General features: G+C 41.3%; 1 long non-coding RNA gene across 1 annotated transcript in view; it reads left to right on the top strand.

The window, feature by feature from the left end:
* The window catches only part of LOC307211045, a 68268-nt gene extending 42819 nt beyond the window's left edge, over window positions 1-25449 (top strand). Inside the window, exon 3 of the long non-coding RNA XR_013836264.1 lies at window positions 25003-25449. This is a non-coding gene — a long non-coding RNA (uncharacterized lncRNA). The remainder of the gene's footprint in view (window positions 1-25002) is intronic.
* Window positions 25450-25973: the final 524 nt, after the last annotated feature.

Below are 25973 nucleotides of genomic sequence, written 5' to 3'. Positions count from 1 at the left end.
CCATGAAAGGAAAAAATGGAAAGCTTTTAAATTTTCCAGTTCACAAAGAGAAAGAGAAGGCAATCATGGGTGGGTAGGTCCCAAACAATTCATTGTTCACTTGAATACATGGTCTGCACAAGTAGAACCCCCGTCACAACTAGGGACCCTAGTAAAGCAGGCTCCCTGATTGTGTGGAGAAACCTGTTCCTGTTCCAGCAGACGCAAGCACAGTGCAGACCTTCCCCACATCACACAAGGAAGGTTGGTAACTGAGGGGGCAGGAAACATACTAATAATACTAATTCTAATAATTTATTTATACCCTGCCCATCTGGCAGGGTATAAATAATAATCAGCAAACATTAAAAACTTCCCTAAACAGGGCTGCCTTCAGATGTCTTCTAAAAGTCATATCATTGTTTATTTCCTTGACATCTGATGGGAGGGCATTCCACAGGGCGGGCGCCACTACCGAGAAGGCCCTCTGCCTGGTTCCATGTAACCTCACTTCATGCAGTGAGGGAACTGCCAGAAGACCCTCGGAGGTGGACCTCAGTGTTTGGGCTGAATGATGGGGGTGGAGACGCTCTTTCAGGTATACTGGACCGAGGCCATTTAGCACTTCGAATTGTGCTTGAGGACGTACTGGGAGCCAATGTAGGTCTTTCAGGACTGGTGTTATATGGTCTCGGCAGCTTTCATGAATACCCCTTCTCCCATCCACACTTTGAGAGAGGTGTACCAGAAGATTCCATGAGTAGCCCACTCCTGTGAGCAAGTTGTGAGGCTTTTTTTTAAAGTGAATTGCCAACGCATTCTCAGAATGAATTCTGTGACTTATTCTGATCAAGTCATCACTTGAAAAGAAGTTGCCTAATGTCCCATTACACTATTAGTCCATCAAGCATTTTGTTACCCCGACTAGCATTGGATATGCAAGCTCTCAGTTCTTCATGTCACAAGTTGCCTGATTCATCTTCCCCCACCTCATCTTCTTAACTGGCAGTGCCAGGGACTGAATTTGGGACTTTCTGCATACAAACCATGTGCTCTGACACTGAGCCATGGTCCATCCCTTTCATAGTATTTCAATCATTCAGTACTTAGTTACCAGAAAATATAAACACCTAAACTCTTGCATCAGGCTCATCAAGTATAGGGGGATTGTAGATAATGTGTGGGTATTTGTGGTCACTTGCATGATTTCTGATTCAAATCAGATATGTGTAGTTCTATTTGCAAGTTCACATAGAGTTTTTTTAAAAATCCTGGAGTGCTACAAGTGTAAATTCATGGAGATTGAATTGTCCAGTGGGACTAGAATGGCCTCACTAACCCAAACACAGCCATGCCCTTACAATGTTTTCTGTTTGTCACGTCTTCATAACATTGCAAGGGCTCCCATTTGGATTCTCACAGTGTTCCAGCCATTCCCACAACCCACTGCTAATGTATGACAGGAAACATTCTGTAACATATATAAATAGGAAATGACACAGCATCAATTCCAACTGCTGCTAGTTGGCATTAAGGAATTGTAAGGCACACAAAAATGGAGGCGGAGAAGCGGGTCTATGTAAATCATCTGTTTAAATTAATGACAAACAAAATTGAGTTCCCTTTGTGGTTGATTTTCATCTGAGCTGCACCCTACAATAAAATAGTTATCAAAGAAAGCTACCAATTAGTTGTTAATTCAAAACATCTTCAGAAATAAGGCTTCAAATCTCAACTGATATCTTTCCAACAACCTCCTAATTGCAGCAAGTTGGTGGTAAAAAACATTGCTTTAAATAAAAAGATGTATTTCATTTGCTGGAGTATATACTATCCCTTGCATAATTATTCCCAGAATTTCCTCATTATACCGTGAGCTTTCTCAGAAGATTTCTTGTGTATATGTCTATACTGAGATACAAAAGAAAGGACAGATTATTGTTCCCTAAACCTTATACTCTACACAGGTCTCAGGAGCTTTTGTCTGGTGATGGTGGTGGTTATGGGGACCACTTTGGACAAAACACAGTTTTTAACAGAACCGATCAAAATGCAAAGGCATGCAAAGAAAAAGAAAACCTCATTAAGGATAGAAAGATATAATTCCTTGTATCTTTTAAAAAATGAAATGTGATCCTAGATTAGGTGAGAAACAATAGTGAAAAGCATGGGTGGGATTCGACTAATGAGTCCCATCAGTGGAAATTTGTGCAAGGACCTTCTTCCCCCTGAATCCTGACATTGTCTTGGGGGTGTCCAGCAGAACCTCCAGAACAGTGCAGATGAAGGGCAGGACTGTTCTGTCTGGCAAGCTGAAATGTTTGCACTGATGCAACAATTTCATTATCATCAACATCATCATCATCATCATCTTTGTTAATTTGTACACCTGCCCATCTGACTGGGTTGCCCCTGCCACTCTGGGAGACTTCCAACATATATAAAAACATAATAAAACTTTACACATTAAAAGGCTTCCCTATATCACTACCTTCAGATGTCTCCTAAAGGTTGCACAGTTATATAGTTACTCATCTCCTTGACATCTGATGGGAGGGCGTTCCACAACACTGAATTCCTCCCCATGGGTACCAGTGGGTCTTGGCTCTCAAGGATTTGACTAAGGCTGAAAGTATTTCACTCATTCTGTTCCTTCTTGTTCAGTTGGTTCACTCTGCCCTAAGTTCCACTCTTCCTGCTTAGCTAATAACACAGGAAGCCACATTATACCGAGTTGGAGTGTTGGTTCATCTAGCTCACCACTGTCTACACTGACTGACACAAACCCTCCACAACATTCATTTCTCTGAGTTCTTTTGCAGGTGTGCACAGATAAAACTATAAAAAGGAACCTTATTGTGGTTGTCTGTTTAATTTTTTGACTTCTCTGGTCGGATTGAATGCTGTTCCTTGGTAGTCGTTTCATTGTTATAATACCCAGAAAAAACATTTTTTTCCCCTCCCACTCTTTTTTTACAAATGCAAGACATTGTCAGTATATATGCACACTCCATAAATAAACCCTAACTCTGTTATTGTTCTCTATTGTGTCACTGATAATGTGTTCTATCCGTACACATTTTAAAAGGCTCACCACTTCCCTTTTTAAGAAGTTGGAGGTTCTGTCTCCATCTTCCTGGGTGTAATTAAGATGATGACCACAAAAAAGCGCTATTCTTTGGTCTGTGCTTTGTCTCCTCCTGCAATAAAATGAGAAAGATGAACATATTTTAGATCCCTGACAGCAGTAAAACTGTTTTCACTTAGGAGAGGCATCATGAAATCATTTGGCCCCCTTGTCAAAAAGAGCAATGGCTTGTTGTCAGTGTTAATCCTCTTGGTTAGACACAGTGCAAATGGGTCCCACCTATGCCAAAGGTGAATATTAGCAGTAAATATCCTTTCAAGAGATCTGCCACTGGATCATTCAGTAGTGAAAACAGCTGTCCTCACTCATGCAGAACCTTTGGGTGAATAAAAGCCTTTAAAGATTAAAGTGCACCCTTCCTCAAAGAATATATATATATATATATGCTTGACATAGAAGGTCCAACATTTTATTCAGTGACAGCATTTATTTTGAGAGCATTCTATTGCATTTGTTCTACCTAGTAACTGGATGGTAAATCGCTGTTGTGTTGAATTCCTCACCTTTCTCTCAGATGAAGTCACCAACATCTTCAAAAGGAATCTGAATTCCGGATGGGAGAAGTTCGGCTGTGTCTAGCTTATGGATCAGTTAGAGTTGGCATCACTTACAGGTGTAGAAGGGAAGCAGAGGTGGTATGTGTTGGGTAGAGGGTGGCAAACAGGGAACAAACTGCAGGTTGGGTTACTGGCCATTTTGGCCAGTGTCAGCTGGGTAGGAAAAGCTTGAAGAAGAAGAAGAAGAAGAAGAGTTTGGATTTGATATCCCGCCTTTCACTCCCTTTAAGGAGTCTCAAAGCGGCTAACATTCTCCTTTCCCTTCCTCCCCCACAACAAACACTCTGTGAGGTGAGTGGGGCTGAGAGACTTCAAAGAAATGTGACTGGCCCAAGGTCACCCAGCAGCTGCATGTGGAGGAGCGGAGACGCAAACCCGGTTACCCAGATTACGAGACTGCCGCTCTTAACCACTACACCACACTGGCTTGGACAGGACTTGTTGTGGATGTGGTTGTAGATGCTTCCATTTTGGAAGAAAACTGACACACAATCTTTAGTTGGATATTGACAGAAGCAGATGTTCTTTGTTGATCTAATTCAACTTTCAGTGGCTTTTGGATACCATTGGTTATGATGTTTTGGTGATTTATAAGACCTGGCAGAGGAATGTAATAATCCAAGGTTGCAAATATGAAGGTACCTTTCTCAGCATTTGGACCCAGCTTTCCGCCTTAGTTTCATTACTGTAATTTTTATTTCAAAATGTGAAAGAAACCAAAAATAAAATGGAAACATTTCTGTAAACTCTGGCAGATTCCCTTGGTTTGGCCATTCACCATAAGATCATGCATGTTTTGCACAAGCAATTACAATTAGACTAATATTTGAGTTCTTATGTTTAGTATAAACTAAATGCTTATTTGCGACATCTGTTTCTCTGTACAGCTACTGGAATATCGTATTGTGTGAGTTATGTTTAGGTTAGTACGTACATGCCTGGAGTTAAAGTTATCCTTACACAGAGCTGAAGTTATGCTTATAAGATCATCCTGCAGGATGTGCTGCCTTTCTACTTTCATACAGGAAGCAAGGTTCAATACATATAGTCACTCAACTTTCCTGTTTAGAAGGTTTCAGTAGAACTTAGAATAAACTGTGGATTCACTTGGCTCTGATTCCCCATTCACTAATTAACTTTGTCTTTGTCTGGTCTGTAACTCTTTCTCTCTCATTCTCTCCTTTCGTGCTACAGTACTGTCATGTTATATTTGGGTACAGAAAGCTTTTCTATTATTAAAGCTTATTGAGGGTGTTTATAGTTTATATAGTTTGTCACGCTTGCATGCATGTTAAATTGGTGGGATCACTAATGAGTATTTTCTGATTATATTGGACTTTTTTTTGGTAGTGTGTTATCACTGATTCTTAGGAAACATACACATATATTTTGATGGTTTTACTTCCATGGTGTGGATCTCCCACTGAGAATGGTATATCTGTATTGAAAGCAGCATATATTAGGGGTGTGCATTGGCTCTGTGTGTATACTCCAAATTACAAGCCAAATTGGGGTGGTCTGAGGTATTCCCAAATCAGGTTGCTTGCTAATAAGGCTTGTCAAGGGGCAGAACAGGGAGTTTCCAACTTTCGCAGTAGCTCAGTTGTCTCAGGTTTTCAAAAAAGTTAAATATGCAACCTTCCCCCCTTCTTTTCTGAGAAACAAACCAAGCCAACTAGGAAAACTCTCAGAGCTCAAGAGGAGATCAGGTGTGGAAGAGAGACAAGGGGGTATTTTGATGTACAAGGCCAACTTTTAATAATAGTGGGATGTTTTCCAGCGGTAAGCCAATCACAGTGATTTGGAGGAGGGATTCCAAAGAAAATAACCCAAGGTTGTTCCTCACATGGGTCCTCATTCTCCTGTGTGTTTGCGTTGTGAGAACAGAATGTAAGTGGTGGAGTTACACCAGGGTTGAGAAACCTTAGACACACATGTCAAATCTTGGCCTGCCAGGAAGCCCCAATTGGCCTATCAGGCTATTTTCCCAAACCACAGTCACCTACTGTCAGTTGATGGGAAGGAAGATGAGGTTAAATCCTGCACTGGCTGTGCAATTCTACCAAGGCAGTAGGATTTAGCCCTCCTCGTCAGATGAGGAGTGCGGGGAGGGAGAGAGGGAAAAGCCTGCTCAGTTCAGCAGGATTCAATGCTAAGCCCTTCCTGGAATCTCTGCTAAAATGGAGTCTTCCTCCACTGTAGGTGTATAGGACTTCCATGCTATTGAGAACTGATACACGTGGCTGCATTGGAGTCCCTTTCAGCCAAACACAACAGATCCTGAAGGCCATGGGCAGAGGGGCACACTGACCTTAAGACATGATGCTGCAGCCCTAGCCTGTCCTTTCCTGGATTGAGGTCTTAGGGGAGGCTGGGTCAAAGCATGGGCACTTGCTCCTGTGGCAGAGGTGTCCCATCTCAAAGAACACAAACTGGCTAAGTTTAATACAGTGTTACAGTTGGTGCTTCCGAGTGGTTTGGCAACAGCTACATCAATAAGGTTCTGGGCACCTCTCAGAATTAAATCAAAGGCTTGTTGTAATTGCTCTAAAACAAATCATTCATCATATCTAGAACTGTGGTTGTCCCTTTGTCATTATCCAGATATATATCTACTCAGTTGATGTGAGGATAATTGAAGACACACATGATTATGACATTTTCTCTTTTGGCTGCCTCCCAGATGTCCTTCCTGGAACATTTGGAGCCAATTGTTAGTTTTCTGGCATTTTGTTTTCCAGGTTTTTCCAGGGATACGTTTTTATGGCTACTAGTGTAGTTGTTTCTGAGAGCAGCTTATAACCTCCAAAATGCAAATCCTGTCATCACCTTAGTAAAAGCAAAGTGAATGGTGCCTGCACAAAAACAACACATAAATTCCACAGAAGCGAAATTAATTGGTTAGCTGTTAGCCTATGAAAGATGCTCACTCAAGTTCAAAATGGTAAATACGCTAACTTAGTAAAGCTTTATTCTAGGTGTGCCCCAAAGCCGTTAAACTATGGAGTAACATAAGCCTGGGAATGGATGACTAGGCATGGAGAACAGACAAATGATGTGTGCATTGGAGAGTCTGCTGCACATATTGAAGCCCCCATTCCCCATGATTTAGAACCTTGCACAAATGAGGGAGATTCAATGAGGCATTCCTGCACAACAATCCTGCCCTCCAATGCATGGACAGAAAGGGGTGGGGCCACAGGGTGGTTCCCCACCCCTTGTATGTTAGCAGATATCAGTAGATAAATTCATGTGGGCCGATACAACTGAAGTGGTTGGGCAAATACCTCACTCCGCTCACTTGATTTTAATTGTGTGTGGGGACTGAGTGCCCAATTATAGAGCTATTATTTCAAATATCTTATACTGGCCTCCATCAGAGAGGCTGATCCTTCTGAGTGAATAAGGTGAACAAGTGCTCAATCATTTTACATTAAAAATCAGCGTTTGAGTGCAACCAGTAGATTTTAAAGGATGCAGATGGCACTTTATTAATATGTACTGGCTTAATTGAACTAGAAGTATACGATTTAACTTTCTACAGAAAGTCTATCTTTAATGGTTAGTGTTAAAATATGAAGTGTCCTGCATTTCTCAGATTCTAATAGGTAGTGCTCCCTCATTAAACAAAGTCAATATTTTACCATCAGCATGAGTGAATGTGTACATCAAATATGTTTCAGTTAAGACATAGGGCATGGTATGTGGAAAACTCCCCCTGTGAAGTATTGCCCTTACTCATTATAATCATTATGATTATAACTCATCATATCGCCCAGCCTGGCTGGGATTACTTCAAGAGGAAGCCTCTGGTTATTTTTTAAAAGGGTACCAAAGCTGCAGATGAGAAAATGAAACAGCTGTGAACAGGTAAGAGGTAGCACATTGAAAAGGTAAACAAAGGGGATGTAATGTGGAACTTTTTGCAGCTCCCTTTGTTTAGAGGTTTTTTTTGTTGGCAAAAGTCTGGTGTCACCCTAATGTCAAAGACCAATGTAATAACATGCAAAATGTTGATATAATACCTACTCTTGATTTCTTTATAATAAGGGCTAACAAAGCTAAACTGCATCAAGGCATGTGTTTGTCACAAAGGCATGAAGTTCATATGGAAAAACCACAATGCCCGATCAATTCTTGCTGACCCATAATAATTACTAAAATATAAGAATGTGATTGGGGTTAGCATATGAAATGAGAGGTCTCATGTATAATCATACTGGCAGCATTTATGGGCCAATAAAGAAATCACATTATTGTATTTTCCTAACTGGAAAGGTGCCAAAGTAATGAAAAATACAGTAATTTTTGTTGATGTCAAGCAGGGATGCAGACAAAATTGTAGACAACATGGTTTGGGATTTTATTGGGTCATTGGAGCATCAGAACGATTAGGAAAGGGTACAAAATGCCATGTAGATTACAACAAATAATGCCACATCATATTAATTGTGCCTGCTATAACTGCTGCCTAATTTCCTATGCTGAAAACAAAAAGGTATTTTCATTTGTCAATACATGCGGACTTCTTAAAACTTAAATTTAATTGTTTGCAACAGGATATTATACTGAATTTCTGCAATCATTTTCTGAGTGTAATTAAGCTCAGAGTAAAGAAACTACTCACTATTTACCGCAAATGGGGAATGGCAACTTCCTGCTTTGTAGAAATTATGTTATATGTTCAGGATGATCAAGATGAGTCAACAAATGAGCAGTGGCATTTATGGACTACTCTTGATGGCAGCGCTGCATAGAGCATATTACACTAGTCTGAGCTGGACATGAATGATGGTGGTCAGGTGCCTATCTTCCAACACAGGTGGTGAATCAGTCCCATCTGAAAACTCCAGGCCAGGAAGTCTCCATCAGAAAATCTAGCAGCATCCTGAAAGCTGCTCCTTAGGTAAGAATGGAATGTTGTCACAGGTATTTCTCCAACCAGCTAATCCACTGAGTCAGTTCTATTAGCCCACATAATTTATTTACCGATAATCAACTAACATGGGGGGGGGGGTGAGACCCCACCCCGTGGCTCCAACCCTCTTCATCCATGGATTGGGAAGCATACAAAGAGAGGAATCTCCTCTATGAGTTTAGGTTCCCCCGGTTATTTAGAACACTGCATGATTAGGGTTCTACATCACCAAAGGCAGTCTATGTAGTGCAGCTTCCCCTCTTCATACATTTCCTGTCAATTCATGGATGGTGAGGTGTGGGATAGTGTAAACTGTGCAAGTGAATAATGCCCCCAGACGTATAATGGTGGTATAGCAACATGATTCCTGGTTCAAATGGATCACCAACGCAACTGCCTCAGAAAAGAGAAGTATTCACTGAAGGTTATGGTGACAAAAATATATTCCACCCCCACCCCAAAGAGGAAACAATGGGCAGTATCCAGTGAAGTACCTACCTGCCACTACAATGACTTCTGGCTGTGCAATGGAACTTCCCCTCCCTCTCCTCTCCCTGTATCCTCCCACACCTCCAAAATCTCTTCTAGGTTCCCCCCTAACCCCCCAGAGGTGGCATGGGGAGAGGAAGAGGAGGAGAAAGTTCCATTGCACAAGTGGAAATCCTTGCATCACACACAAAGGCGGATCTATTGGAACACAACTGGTTTGGTTGCACCAGCATCTTCAGGTAGTGACCATTTTAGGCACATCTGATTGATGCACAATCAAGCATACACTTGTCGCTGCCAACCTGGAAGTGGCCCAAAAAGGGCGGCATGGGGTGTGTTGTGTTTATGTGTGCTCTGCCGATGCACGTGGGGAACAGAACCTCCGTGCAAAATGGTCTCCACCTGTATGCAAGCACATCTCTGTGTCTTTAAAACAAGTAAAGCAAAGAGGTCAATGGAATAGCATTATGTTGCTTTGGTTAGGCTAACCCTATATATCTCAAACCTACTTATCAGGTTATGTGAAACAGATGAAGGTTGAAATCCTATATCAATTTACCACTTTTTGAAATCAGACTGACTTCTGAGGTGCTATGTATAGGATTGTGCTGTTGGGTTGCATTCCTATACCCACTTACCTGGGAGGAACCCCCATTGAATCCAATGGAACTTACTTCTGAGTAGCAGTGCATATTATTGCACTGTTAGGAAAGTACAAATGCTGTGTGAAGGTCCGTCATTACACGTTTTTCTGCAGATGCCTTAGTTTTGAGCCTGAATATCTGTTAATGACTTGTTCTGTTAAACACTGAAACACACTTTAAGGTTTCTAAGCAGGTCTCTGTGTCACTAATGTTCTCACTTGAGTTATGAAGCAAAATCTCCTCAGACTCCCCTCCCTCCCCACTCATCCCATGAATGGACTTTTTTGTGTTGCTGCTGCTGCTGTTGTTGTGTGTTAACCTCCCCTTCCTCCCCTTCCTACTTCCCAAACAAATTGTGAAAGGCGTATTCATCTGAGAAAGGGAACTCTTTGTATCGAGTATGTCCTGGTCTTTAATAAAGCACCAGACCGGCCGGGGTGGGGGGGCTTCATTCAGATGGGATGCTGTATTACAAATCTGCTTTTGTTTTAGCTTTCTGTCCTTCTAAAGACTTTTACTGGGAAAAGAGTAGCACATTAAGCCCAAGACTTAGCTTATCCTCGTTCTCTGCTGCTTTACTTAATAGGTGAGTTTGGAGAAGTGTTTAATAATACAAAACCACTCATTTCCACTCCTAATGATTGCCCAGTGGTGAGTCTCTAGCAGAAGAATTGCTTAGTGAGTCTGATTCTTAAGGGTTTGGTGTTTTTTTAAGAAAAAAAAGTTCATCACATGGCCCTAAGGTTATTTATTAAATAATTGTGCAATTAATCAAGTAACCATTATGTGAACAATTGTTTAATCAAAGCAAAGGAAACTAGGATTTCCCCTCCTGTTCAATACTGTATTGTTTTGAGATCGCTCATCACATCAAAGTAAACTTTCCAGTAGAAAACACATTTTCAAGTTACACAAATGCACCAAGTATTAGTAACAGCAGTTTAGAAGTTCTCTGCTGAACATGTATTTCCTTTACATCACTATTTTCCTGTCAACAGTCTCCCTTAAGTCTCTGCACTGCCTCCATTTTTACAACTTTCCACATCCTATCCCCCAAGCAAGTTTAAGCATCCTATCCTTAACATGGCGGCCATTGTGTGGACACTGGATTTACACTGTTTCTGTACAGCAGGTCAGATATCTCATATGTAAAGAAAAGCTTTAGTTATACTGTGGAAAATATGCAATCCAAATTGTAAACCATAGCTGCTTGTTGGTTTTTTTGAGGGGAGGGGGGTGGCTTTCAACTCTTCCTTTCTTGTCCTTTCTCCCTCTCTTGCTTCTGTCTTGCTCACTAGATTCAGAACAGCATCTTTCTCTCTCTTCATTGGACCTCCTTCAAGTCTCTCCTCAAGACCCACCTTGGGCCCCTATATCACCCTATTCTCATCTCCCCTGTCACATCCCCACTCCCAATTCTTTAATCATCACATCCCACATCCAGCAGCATCTATTGTAAATGCCGTATTCTGTGGCTAGTGTCTGTGTCTTTCCTGTGTAATGTCGTCTAGTATTTGAAAACCAGGGACAGGTATTTAAACCCAGATGCTTAGAAAGTTGGTGTGAGTTTTAATCTGTTTTAGTCTATTGTTATTTTAACTTTTCAAATTATTGTTGCTGATTTTTCTTACTGATAATTTTACTGTTTTGTGTTTTTTTTTGCAAAATATAAATTTTATGGTACAAAATAAGAATGAAACATTGAAGTGCTTCCTGATGTGCTTCATCCATGAAAGGGGCTCCATGCATACTTGTGGCAGTATTGTGTTCAGAGTTCCAGATCTTGTTCATGCCTATGCACATCTAGCTCTGAACTTGTAAGATATCCACCTTCAATGAGCATCCATGTTCAGATGCTCATACTTGGATGTCCAGCCTCAATGAGTATAATGTTAAAAGGAATGGGGCCAACAACATCACCCCATTTCCTCTTCTAGCTCTTCATCCTCTTCCTGTGAATGAGACACATATTGGCAGGTATAGAATCAAGGGGTGCCCATGCAGTTCCAACTTATCAGCAGCCACCGTCCCATAGTCCCTGCTATGGAAGAGCTTTTGCCTATGGGAGGACAGTTTGCAAGTATATAGCCATAACCAATCTCGGTTCCTGTTTACTATTAATGTGTATTTCCAATAAACTCTGAAAAGTTTCCTAACAAGTACAATGCCAATATGAGCACATTGTGCAATCAAAATGGCACTGGGACTGTGCAAATAATTCCAGCTTTATAAAACTTTCTTGGAAGGTTCATATGAATGCTGTAGAGCAGCCAATTGTATAGTCTTTTGCTGGAATACATTCAGGATTATGGCAAAAACCAGTGTTGTGACTAGTAAATCTGCAATGGAGGCAGGAGGCTCCTACAGTGGTGAACTACCCTTTTATGCTGCTTGGAGCTAAAAAGCCTTTGGGTTGGAAGCCAGAGCAACGTCGCAACAAGAAGCAACTTTTCCTTCTTGGTGCTATGTCTCCTGTCAAACGGTAACATTAAGATACCATTTTCAATTTTATTTTGGAGCAAGGGATACCTCATAATGGAGGGGGTTGGAAGGGTGGCTTCATGAGTTTGTTCCCTGAGCTCATTTGATATTGAGTCCACCCCCTGTCCTTGAAGTTATGTGCTCAGTCTGGTACAAGACCCTCTTCCTAAACTAATCCTTGTGATGCAGGAATGCTGTTGGGAAGCCTTACGGCAGACATCATAAGACATGGGTGACTTTGTTGGGATACTGCCAGGGAGATAAAGCCCATCATGGCCCCCACGTCGCCTCCGGACGATCCATCGATCTCCCGTAGATACAGTATCAGCAATTAGCGACACGAGCTCCAGAAAATAGCTTGCCACATTCCAAAGCTGATGCGCGCTCTATCAGCAGAATTCATACAGTGAAAGATGCACGCAGGAGAGCATTATTTAGAAGTTTATTCAGCGTTGGTCAGAACAAAGGAAAAAACATGACTGCCTGCTTGCATGTTCAGGCACAGAGAGAGAGAAACGAAAGCATAGACACAAGAGAAACATCCTGTGAACAGGAAATACGCAGACTCTGTGACTCACAAAGCCTGCTCCCTTTTAAGGTGGAACGGAAATATCCTAACAGACTTCTGATACGCAGTTTCCAACTTTCCTGGTTTACGGCTTGAGCCGCGTGTCTAATGACAATGGATGATTCTGAGTATGCTTGGAACCCTTCACTGGTGCCAGAAAACTGAAAACTTAAGGACTAGGACTCAGCACCTATCAATTCCCCTTTCCTTCACCCCACAGGATAAGTTTTGGAAGGAGGGAAACTAGCGATTACAGTGACTAACAGTGGCTTGAGCTCTGTCTGAAGTTTTGGAATGACCTCAGGCTTTCACACTGACAATTCTTAGGCAAAATACTGAAAAAAACTGAGAGGAAAGCCAAAAGAGTTTGTGTGTTTATATAAAATGAATGCCATATGCATATGTCCATGGAGGCGCAGGTTAATTCTGTGTCCAGGGCAGCTGTCTCCCAGCTCCACCTGGTACGCAGGCTAGGACCCTACCTGCCCACGGACTGTCTTGCCAGAGTGGTGCATGCTCTAGTTATCTCCCGCTTGGACTACTGCAACGCACTCTACGTGGGGCTACCTTTGAAGGTGACCTGGAAACTGCAATTAATCCAGAATGCGGCAGCTAGACTGGTGTCTAGGAGAGGCTGCCGGGACCACATAACACTGGTTCTGAGAGATCTGCATTGGCTCCCAGTACGTTTCCGAGCACAATTCAAAGTGTTGGTGCTGACATTTAAAGCCCTAAATGGCCTCGGTCCTGTATACCTGAAGAAATGTCTCCACCCCCACTGTTCAGCCCGGACACTGAGATCCAGCGCCGAGGGCCTTCTGGCGGTTCCCTCACTGCGAGAAGTGAGGTTACAGGGAACCAGACAGAGGGCCTTCTCGGTAGTGGCACCCACCCTGTGGAATACCCTCCCTTCGGATGTGAAGGAAATAAGCAGCTATCCTATCTTTAAAAGACATCTGAAGGCAGCCCTGTGCAGGGAAGTTTTTAATATTTAACGCTGTACTGTTTTTAACACTTGATTGGGAGCCACCCAGAGTGGCTGGGGAAACTCAGCCAGATGGGCAGGGTATAAATAAATTATTATTATTATTATTATTATTATTATTATTATTATTATTATTATTATATTATTATTATTATTATTATTATTATTTCAATAAGGAGAATACAGTTTCTGAGGGGGCTTCTGCCGTTCCCTGAGCTCCACAAGATTTTGCTTACAGGAAAATTCAATGTAAATTGGGAGATATATTTGCTGGCCACTGATCCCCCATTTCTGTTGTGGAGACACAGTTCTTTGGAAGTGCTTGGGAAATGAGTGTACATACTCAGGGCAGTACTGACTATTCCAGCAGTTCCACTTTATTTTTTACTCCATAGATTCCTTGCTACTCCACATGCATGAAACAACCTGAACTAAAGTATTCACTGCTGGTCAGTATTAGCCACTAAAGTGGAAAAATGGATAGGAAAGACTGGACTGAACCTGAATCACATATCTAAAATATATGAAACATCGATGAAAGAGACCTTAAAAAAACCTTAGCCATTTGAATTATTAAAAAATCTAGGAAAAGCACTGAACAGATACTTTGAATATGTAATTGAACTTAATGCCCCAAATAAGAAAGAAAAGCACTGGGGCTGTTAACATCAAAGCTCACATTAAAAAATGTAGGCTTTACAACTGATAAGCTCCTTCTCGAAAAAGAAAGGATCAGAAAAATCTCCATATTTCAGTGTCACTTGAGTAAAACTGACTTGATAAAAGCAAATATGTGAAGAAAGAAAAGGCAAGGCAGGAGAAGGGGGTGTCAGGTTCCAGCTCCCAGCAATATCATACCATGTAAAGTCTTTAAGTAGTGAACTTCGTTAAAAAGTAAGCATTTCTCAGGCAGCTAACAAATGAGATTCCCCCCCTGCCCACCCTCCATAGGCTCTGGTAGGGATGCTGGCACCCTCTATATCAAAGCAAAATAAGTAAAAGTTAGCCTGGTAGAAATACTCTTTAGATAAGTTTTGGCTCCAAAGCACAAGCGGTTAATGTCCTTTTCTCTGGTGGATGATTTTATATTATTTCACAAAAGGCATACTCTTAATGATTCACAAAGGGAGCCAGCTTGATATCCAAGTGATACGATGATGAATAAAATATATTTCTTTTCAAAAGTAGCAAAATTAGCTACGAAAAAAAACTGAGCTGGTGGTTGTCCTAATCATTCCTTCAGTCAAAAGTGAGCAACATGGCCCATGGGTTCAACAGAGTTGTGATGTGGCTTGTTGTGTCCCCCGACTTCTTGTTATAATTCTGAGATACTTTAAAAAAAATAAAAACCACACGCATTAAAAGTGTTTCTGTCACTCATGGTTGTGGAGATAAGCTCAAAAATGTGAAGGTAATATAAAGAATGCTGCAGTTGTAAATGGAACTATGAATATGGGGTTGGTTCGGAATAACGTTTATTTCCGGGTTGACAATTCATATGCAGTTGTACTCATAGTAAAGCAGCCTTGTCTCATATGAACTGTGGAGCCCTCACTATTTTTTCAATTCTGTCAACTGTTCATTTCCATCAAAGGACATGAATGTTTTTGCTTATGCATGTATTACACGCATTCACACTGCATCATAGGTTGTTGTAGTCTTAACACTGTGCAAATGTTCATTGTTCTTGCACATGTGCATATTTCTCTCTGTTTTGCCTGGTCTGCCTCCATCCTGGATAAGAATTAGCACCCTCTCTTCAACCATCTTCACAAGTGCAGTGACTGTGGGTTGGAGGCTGCTTTTATGCAAGTCAAATGGGTGCTGTACAGGTTGGGAATCTGTAGCTGTATGGGATTGCACCCTCTGCTACATGGAAACCAAACTGTTCAGGGCAACACTTTGGATAGTGTTTGGAAACAAACTTACTCCTTAGTACAGATCTCCAATACACTAGGGGATCTAAGATAGCTATCATGACTAGTAGTCATTGGAAACCTTATCCTCCATAAATTTCCATGGAGATCTTTAAGAACTAGTGGGATCTAACCGCTGCAGTGCTTTGCTGTCAATATCCAATATCCCAGCTGCTGCATTCTGAACCAGCTGGTGTCCCCATACATTTTTGAGAACTACACAAGGAGGTGCTTTCTACACTGTTCTGCATGTTGTAAAATCTATGCATCTGCAATGCCAAATGCCCACCCACATGGTCACCACCATGCTCGTGAATCAGGCCTCATGAACAAGTAGTTGTTTCCTTGTTTTGTAAAGGCCTGACTGAAAACCTTTAAGATAAAGGAAAGAAGAATACGACATGTGGCTTTGCATTGTAGGTAGAATTTTTTTGTTTTGTTTTCTACAATGAGAAACATAGACGGTAACTCAAACACCGAGAGATCTATTTACGCTTCCGAACAAACAGTTTATAAAGTCTATTATATACAGATGTCTAAATATTTTGAAAATGTTTGCTTATTGGACGTGAAATGAAGCTACCTGTTTTTATTTGAAAAATTTCCCCTTGGAGTTTGCATGTAAAACTAAAATCACTTGTTAGCTGACACAGTGCGGCAAATGAGGCTTATTTACAGAGTATATGAAGTGCCTGGGCTTATGTTTGTATCCTGGAAAGCAATACATTTGAATTTTCATTAGACGATTCCCTTTTTGCAAGAAGGGGGGAAAAGTGATTCATTGTGTAAAAAGAGTAGTAAGTGGCTTACTCTCGGTCTTTGTCAAGAGACAACTGGCAAATTGCGGGCTGCATAATATTTCTGGGACTCGACTTGTATCTGGAAATTGACTGCTTTGCAAGCAGTTTAATCAACAGGGCAAATAATCTGTACAAAACAATCCTCAAAACAGTCCGGAATTTGGCACAGCTAATTGGAATTGTGTGTGTGCTTTTGCTAGACCACAGTCCCAAGATATTTTCCTGCATCTGCTGAAGTGAAGTGTTGTCCATAAAAGTTTATGCCATAATAATTTTATCAGGGTGAAATCCAGTGGTGTCTGCATGTGAATGGAACAGACTTCTGCTCCTATAACTGGGCTTCCTTTCATCCTCCCTGCAGCCCCTGTGCAGCCCAAAATGTGCTTGAGAGAGAGAGAGAAGAGCAGTCCATTAGGACAAATGGGCACTACCTCACCAACCTCAGTCTACCCTCAGCCACCCCCATCTCCCCAGCTTCATACACAACCAGTCTAGGGGGGTCAGCTTGATGTTGGCTGTCAGCTTCCTCCTTCCTATTCTGAGTGTTGTCCTTGCAGAACACAGCAGGGATGAGGATGGGGACAAAACCATAATTAATTGGTTATGCCTGCCATTGGCTGTGGTTTCACCTGTTATTTGCTCTGATCAGACCTACTGTTGGCTTCCTGCCTTAAGCTCTTACAGTCCCAATGGATACCAGCCACCATAGAGATATGGTGGATCCTCAAGACAAGGCTGGTTTGCTTTGTGTCATTAATTATCTCAATAATTTGCTTTTTGCAGGCCCTGCCAATTAAGGACAATATTTGCCTTTAATACATTAATTTAAGGAATTAACAGATTATATTGGCTTCCCCTTAGCTGTAGAGAAAATGAAGGTGCCAGCCACCAATTTGACATGGTGACTGAAACTGGTTGCCTCCCTTAGAGTAAGTTGCTGACCTCCAGAAAGAGACTGGAAAGTTGTTCTAAGGCCAAAGGTGTGACTCTCAGGGAGCTTCAGGAACTAGTGAGGCACTTTACTTCTGCCTGTGAGGTGGTGGCTGCTTGGCATGCCTTTCTTCACAGGCTTTGAGACACAAGATAGTGTGTTACTGCTGATCATCTTCACAGGGTGCAGCTCACATGAGAGCCAACATGCTTATGCGAAGGTGCACTTTACAGTTCAATTGCATTTCTATCTGGAGGAGTACCTTATTGCTCAAGGCTGAACTGCTCACAAATGCTACTGCTGGAATTGGTTTGAGGGGCATTTCCCAAGAGGCATTGGTGGGCAGAACACTAACTCGAAAGTTGGGTTTCTCAAGAGTCAACTCAAAACCTGACTTTTCCCAAACTGCTCCCTATCGTGGTAGCTTTTGGAAAGAGAAGTTTCGCAATGCGTCCATTCAGTTTTGGGATCTTAACCTGTGCATGGTGCACATTACTAGTTACTCGTCTTCACAGTCAGGATATCTGGCAATTAAAGACTTGGATTCTTAATTTCATGATTGTTTGGTCTGAGATGCTGGAATACCATTTTTTATGTAGAACCCACCATCCTAACCATATTGAAATGGCTAGGAGGTGAGTCAACAGGGATGTGTACAATTGTCTGTTGGGCTTATATTTTCCAGTGTGGGAATTGGATATGATGCACTGACCTTCTTGTGCACTTATCTACTGAAGGCTCTGACCTTTATCTGAGAGATCTGTTGCAAAGCTCTTCTTTCAACACAGTGAGTGACCCTCATCCCATTCATGACTTGTATCTTCATTATGATGGGTAATTGTGCATTTCAGAATCATGAGCAATTTCTAATGTATTTTATCTGTCTCTACTACTGCAATACACAAAGTGAATCTCGTGGCTATTAGCTCCACTCCTTCTTCACACATTACAAACAAAACATGAAAAGCAGAAAAGTGAATGAAATGCTTTGATTTTTATCAGAAAGCAATGTATAAGAAAGCAATGCAATAGTTTAAATGGTTGCATGTTCTACCCTTTGGCATGGGAAGAAACAGAGACGGTTGTTTCAGTTTCATCCATCTAGCTTTATTTTAAAATGAAAAGAGAGTTAACCTTCTTTTATAGGGGATCTGGCCTGCTTTATTTGCGTTCCAACATCAAAAGGGGTCTGTTTCTAGGAAAATATGGTAGCTGAACAAATTGTTAATTTTCCATTATGCTTAAGGTTAAGCTGCATCTTTCTTTTGACATTTCTATTAGAAGCCCTAATTAAAGGCAAATTCCTATGTATCCTACTGAGACTTCAACAGGGCTCAGGAATAAGGAGCTCATTGTGATGTTTGAAAATAGCTTGTTTGTCCGAAAGCCATAAAACTGGTTACTAATTGCATTTGGCAAAGTACAGTCAAGAATATGTGGGTGAATGACTGCATATGCTACCTTGATGCCATTACAAAAACTGACCTGGAAGAAAAATGCTGATCAAACTAAGGCTTGGTGCCCATATTATTATTAAACAAAAGGTGATGCTCAAAGATGAAGTGGATGTGAGACTTCACACCTGTGGACACGTTCTTAGAAGTAGATTCTCTTGAACTCTGTGGGGCATACTTCCAAGCAAACAAGCATCAGACTGGGTTGTTCCATTTAAGAAGGAATATGAGTTATGATTCCTGTCTCCAAACTCACCAAATGCCTAGAACTCCATCAATAAATCCAATGTATAAAGAACTTAAACAATAAGTGGCTGTGTGAGAGTTAAAATGGCAAAGAGGTACAGTATTGTGTTCTGCGGCAGTCCACACAGAGTAATATGTTTATTTAGGGCAAGCCTCCTCTCTCTCCACCATGTTGTGTCCTCATTTTCAGGCCAGAAAAGGGTGGTGTCCAGAAACTACTGCTAGTGCAAAATGCAGCAGCTAGGGTCCTGAGTGGAGTGTGCATTAGCTTTGTTGTTGTTTAGTCGTTTAGTCATGTCCAACTCTTCGTGACCCCATGGACCAGAGCACACCAGACACTCCTGTCTTCCACTGCCTCCTGCAGTTTGGTCAAACGCAGTTTGGTAGCTTCAAGAACATTGTCCAACCATCTCGTCCTCTGTCATCCCCTTCTTGTGCCCTCAATCTTTCCCAGCATCAGGGTCTTTTCCAGGGAGTCTTCTCTTTTCATGCATTAGCTACACTGTTCTTAATGGAGCAGCTTGGGTGGGCTGCCAATATGCTACTAGGCCCGGCTGAAGCTTTTAGTTTTGACCTACAGAGCTTTAAGCAACTTGGGACCAGGTTGCATGAAAAAGCACCTTTCATCCTATTGCCCTGCCTGGTTACTCACATTGTTGTTTGATGTTCTGTTGGTCTAAAGGGTGGGCTGTTTTTTTTTGGGGGGGGGGCAATTGCCCACCACTGGGATAAACTCTGGTAGCACCAGTAAATTTCACCTCATACCTTGACAAAGCTCTGCATCTACCTCTGCTGAAAGTTTCTTTTGAGAAGTTTCAGCTCTTCCCTGGTTAAGCTACTCTAATCTTGTCAGTAGTGCAGTACAATTTTTGCCTTATGTATTTTGGTTATTCTATACATTATATAAATAAATAGAGGGACAACTGACCACTGCAGCAGAGTTATTTCTGGAAGGGAAATCATTAGCATCATACCTTTTTTGTATCTTTTATAAAATTTTGATGGGGTACTTTAGTCATGATTGCACATCAAGGCAGAGGAAGCAGAACAGAATAAGCTAGACTTCCCCAAACTGATGTCCTCCAGACTTTCCCATCATACCTGACCACTGGCCATGCTGGCTGGAGCTGATAGGAGTTGAGGTCCAAAATATCAGAAGGGCACTTGGTGGGGGAAAGCTATGACAAACTATTAACTTCTCTTCCTTGGACTTCTCTGATTTGCCCCGTCTCTCCTAGTTGGGGAATAACCTTCCAATGGGACCAGTTACAGATAGGTAGCCATGTTGGTCTGCCATAGTCAAAACAAAATAAAAAAATTCCTTCCAGTAGCACCGTTGGTCTTTAAGGTGCTACTGGAAGGAATTTTTTTATTTTGTTCTTCCAATGGGAGTTTGCACATCTTTCTGTGGGGGCATGTTTGGAAGACTGTCTTAGGCTGTTGCAGCAGCAAAAACAACTAAAGGGTCTAGCAGCACAATTTATGTTAACAAATCAATTATTCATCGTTTCCTTTCTTTTCTGGTCATGTGAAAAAGATTCGAATGTGGTATGAGCACAAAGCTATCAAAGCCATGAACAAACCATCCATCAACACTCCCAGGGAAAGGTGATGCTGGCAAATTATCTGGGTGATTACTGTTTACCAAATAAGTAAGAAAATGCAAAATAATGTACTGTATTTTATAATCCCAGACCCTTCAAGTGTCCCTTTTTTCCAGGGACAGTCCTGGATTTACAGAAGTTGTCCCAGTTTCTGATTTATGCCGGAATATCCCACTTTTTCTTAGGACGTCCCTATTTTCATTGGAGGAATGCTGGAGGGTATGGAGGTATGTGAAGTTCGTTAATGTTTACTGTTCTATTATGTTTTATGTATGTTGAAAGCCGCCCAGAGTGGTTGGGGCAATCCAGTCGGATAGGTGGAGTGTAAAGAGTAAATTATCATCATCATCATCATCATCATCATCATCATCATCAAATAGGACGTCCCTATTTTCACTGGAGAAATGTTGGAGGGTATATAAACTTTTGAAATTGTCTGGTTGTGTTCATTTTTTATTTTATTTTTTATTTTTAACAAGAGAAGATAGGCATGTTTGACACTGAAGAAGTTTGGGAATTTGTCTGGCTTCCTGTTACTAAGAAGGGATCTGGCAATCAGTATCAAACAGCTGCTCAAGCTACTCTGATGCAGAATAAGTATCCAGAGTAGGTTTTTTATTTGGGTCGATGACAGAAAGAGGAAAGATTGGTTTCAGAAGGAATAACAAACATTTCCTCAGACTTCCAGATCTTGCATAATTGAGGAAAAGAGAACCAAAAGGGACTATTTATCTGTGTTTGACATTGTTTGAACATTTGTGTTATATTTATTACGGGGGTGAAATAACCCCCCATTTCTTCTTTCATTGGGCTTCCTTTTTCACTCTGCCCTCAATTCTGGCTTAACCAGGAGATTTTTCCTCTGTTAGATTTCATTTCCTTAGCTTTCATTTCTTTTGCAGACTCTTCCCAGCTCTGCATTACCACTGTGCACGTGTGCATTGATGAAACATTTTAAGAAAGTAGTCTTGACGTGATGGTATTACAAAGGGTGAGGAATTTGGGGAGGAAGGTGTCCACATTCCAGAGCAAACTCACTTGATTTGCAGCTTCTGGATTAATATTTAGATTGGAATGTGGCTTGTTCCAAAATTTATACTCCTGCCAAGTTCTATGAGGTGGCCTGAGGGCTGCATTTAATATTTCTCCCTTTCTCCTTTATATTTATTTATTTGCTTGTTTGTTTTTTTATAAGATTTAGCTGCTTGGTGCAACTAGAAAGCACAGCAGCTACCTCAAGGGTTGAGAAGAAGCCAGAAATGCCCTGGAGAAGGATGACATGGAATGACATGCAAGGAGATTGTATGCAAGTAACAGTGGAGGCAGCCATCTTTTTTCTATACAATGCCTGAGTTCTTGTAAAACATCTTTTAAAGAAGGCAGATCACCTAAGTACCTTGTGTTCTGTCTGGCTCATGTTGGCAGGGCAGAAAAGAAAACAGAGCATCATTCGTTTGCTCCTTCATCTTTTCCTGACCCAGTCCATCCAAGGACATTTCATTCAACAACATCCATCCATGAGAATGATGTGGCAGAAATTCTATATGCCACTTCTAGCAGAGGTAGATTTAGGAGCGCGTGATCAGTTCGGTTGCACTGGGCACGGAGCCTTGGGGGTGTTGTGGGGGCACCACAACTATGATGTAAAATGGAAGGACATATAGGGTTGCCACATTTCAAAAAGTGAGAATCCAGACAGAAAAGTTGCTGAGCTTTTTGCTTTTTTCAGCCAAAGTTGCTGAGCTTTTTTTTTTTTTTTGCCATATGTCTGGATTTTCCAAGACATTTCAGCGATTTCTGCCCAGAGACTGCTTCTGATGGCTGATTGTCAGCTATATCTGGGAAATTTTGGACGTATGGTAACTGTAGAGGTGGGTGGGTATGGCATCATACAGGGTGCACTGAAATTTGAGACCCCAAGATCCGTCACAGCCTCCAGGGTTACTATAGTTGTCTCACTAGGTTGGAGGCCTGAGAAAGCTATGGATTCTTTGGATTCTCCCAGTCAATCTTGTCACATCATAGATACACTCTCAGTGTTAGGAGTTAAAAGGCCAGGTGAAACTGGCTGACATCTCCCTCTCAACCAGACTCACTTTTTGTACCTGTACTACTATATCCTTTTTCTGTTCTAGCAATCGGGCACTTACATTTAAAATACTTCTAAAAGCCTCATACTTAATGGTACGCATCCTGAACCAGAGTATATAATACAGTGGTACCTCTGGTTAAGAACTTAATTCATTCCGAAGGTCCGTTCTTAACCTGAAAGTGTTCTTAACCTGAGGTACCACTTTAGCTAATGGGGTGTCCCTCTGCTGCCACGCCGCCGCCGCGCGATTTCTGTTCTCATCCTAAAGCAAAGTTCTTAACCTGAGGTACTATTTCTGGGTTAGCGGAGTCTGTAACCTGAAGTGTTTGTAACCCGAGGTACCACTGTACAGAGGTTTAATACTTAAAATAGTACCAGAGAAGCCCCTATGATCATTATATATGATTTCCTATGCCTACATAAGCTTGTTGCTAATTTAGCTTATTGCTGAAGCATGTTGGCACAAAATTAAGCCTAACACCAGCACACACCTCTTCCAACGATGTTGATGTTCTGATGTCACTAAGGCAAGGGCTGCAGAGGTTTCTTCAGTTGTGCGGAAAGGCCTTGTGAATCGGATCTCTGAGGTCAAACCACCCTTGGAGGGGGAGATCTGAAACATCCTTTGCCCCCTGGGATGCCCTCCCAGGGACCACAGGATTGAAGGGCTGGTCTCGTTTTTCTCATTCCACACTGTACTACAGTGTATGGCAGTGTATGGCAGAAAACAGCCGTTCTTTGAATGGATGGCATCTAGAAGATCATCCTTGGATTCAATCCAGGCTATTATAAATAAAGACATTTAGGAAAATGCATTTACAACTGATTTCTAGAAAGCAGAAAATGAATAACTAAAACAGGCCACTTGATGCTTAAGGTTATTAGTAGTGCTCATATGTCTCTCAGCCTTTTCTCTGCCATCTGCGGGCAAAGAAGAGCATCTGGGTTTCACTTCTATGTTGTAGAGAAGGCTGGTGAGAGCTCAATTAAGCAGGATTGACTTCTAACCCTAGCCACTCTTGGCAGCCTGAGACTGTGACATCCTGTGGATCCAGCCTCACAGGGTCCCATGTGACCTTGTTGTCACCAGCCAATACTCTCATAACTTAGTTAGTATTGTTTCCTTAAGTCTCACAACCCTTGACTCTGCAACTATAAGTGCAAGAGGAGGCATGCATGATTATAAACAGACAGAGAAAGACAAACCCACTGGAAGCTTTGTCATGAGCCTGTCATGAGCCTGGCCAATTTAATTCTTAACAGTGCTTTCCCTTCATTATGTCAGAAAAAACGAAACTGTCCAGACTCTGGGAAAGAAGAATGGAATGCAAAGGAGTGATGTAGTAGAAGGGATGGCAAAGCACATGAGGCATATGATTCTAAAGCAGAGCTGAAATAATATGACCAATAACGCTACCAGATCCAATGTGCATGTTTCCTTTTTGTAGATAATGGAAGAACTCCAATGGAGGAGGGGCACCACTCTCTATGTAATTGGTTCCATTGCCAAGCTGCTCTTACCATTAAGACATTTCTGCTTATGTTCACCCAAAATCAGCACTCAAGCCTATTAGATCTAGATCAAAAACACACCATACACTTGTACCACTTTAACAGTCATGGCTTCCCCTGAAGCATATTGAGAATTGTAGTTTGTTAAGGGTGCTGGGAACTGTAAGCTCCGTGAGGGGTCTCCAAATAACTCTCGGCGCCTGGGATTGGGAAGATGAGGGCAAAGCAGCCCTCATTCATGAGCTGAGAACCTATTACTCCCAGCTATGTACTCCCAGCTCCCAGTATTGTTGTTATGCAGATCTATAAGACTGAGGTGCTTATTTTCCAGAACATGGAATTTCATTGCTAGCCTATTTAGCAATGAAATTCCATGTTCTGGAGAATAAGCATCTCACTCTTATAGATCTGCATAACAACAATACTCCTCAACGTGAGATTATTGAGCAACAGCAGGAAGTGCTTAGGCCCTGCATTTGTTGCTTCAAAGTTTGAGGCAGGGTCAGGTAGCAGCAACTCTCTAATGCACAATAAAGAGTGTATGATTAAGCAGATAACTGAATCAGTACAGGGAGCAGTTTCCCTTTCTTTCATCCTTGCAGACAGTATTTGTCCCTTTGATCCCTGAACAGATCAAACAAAACCCACTAATCAATTATTTCCCTTTTTGTCTTTCAGATGCTGCCACAGACCTTCAAACACCAACGGCAGATCTCTTCAAGAATTCTTTATTTGTTTGCTTTCCTTACAACGGCATGCCACAAATGGGTATTTTAAAACCCAGTTTATGATTTCTATTCTTCACAATATTACTTTGTAAAGGTGGGCTTTTTTATTTTAAAGTCAGCATTTGCTCTTCTAAAGTCTACCCTGCTAAAGAAAAATGTATCTGATTATATATATATTATCTAATATATCTATATCAATATCATATTAGTAGTATCTTCTTCCTCTGGTTGCTTGCTCTCTTTCATTAGGCATGGGAAAATTCATGCCATCTCAGTTTGGAAATGGGCTCAGGAAAGTAATATTGGCAAATATATTTCAAGAAATGAAACATTTCCTTAAAAAATAAATAAATTGGAAAATATATTATGATTATTTCATTAAATTGTTTAGTCAACCTTCTCACAAAGATTCAAGGTGACTTACAGAAACATACAAATTATGCATCTTTTTAAAAACAATAAAATGACAGTTTTTCCATACAATATTAAAACCACCCAGCCCCATAAAAATTCTCAAAATCAACACAACAAACAGATCAATAAAAAAATCCTAAGGAATAAAAACCTCAAAACGCATGTGAATAAAGTTTTAACCTGGCACTGGTTTTGGTGCCAGATGGCTCTCATGGGAACAATATTCCATACCTGTGATGCCACAACTGAAAGGCGTTTTCTTGTTCTCCAAACCAGTTTCAATACGTGAATCCTGTCACACCTCCATAACATCCTCAGGACCACCATGGGTATTCCATGCCTCCCTTTCCCCCTCAGAAGCGCCCATACTCTTAGGCCTCTCCTAAACAAAAAGCTTTGCTTTCATTGCTGGACTCTGCCATTAACAAATATTGTTATTTTGCTTCAGAGATCTTAATATTTGGGGAACAACTTGCTCACCCAGAAATATATTTTGCCCCTTTCCCC

The sequence above is a fragment of the Podarcis cretensis genome, assembly GCF_951804945.1.
Source record: "Podarcis cretensis genome assembly, chromosome: 1".
Taxonomy (NCBI): domain Eukaryota; kingdom Metazoa; phylum Chordata; class Lepidosauria; order Squamata; family Lacertidae; genus Podarcis; species Podarcis cretensis.
The sequence above is the reverse complement of the archived record's forward strand: the minus strand, read 5'-3'. Positions and strand labels throughout refer to the sequence as shown.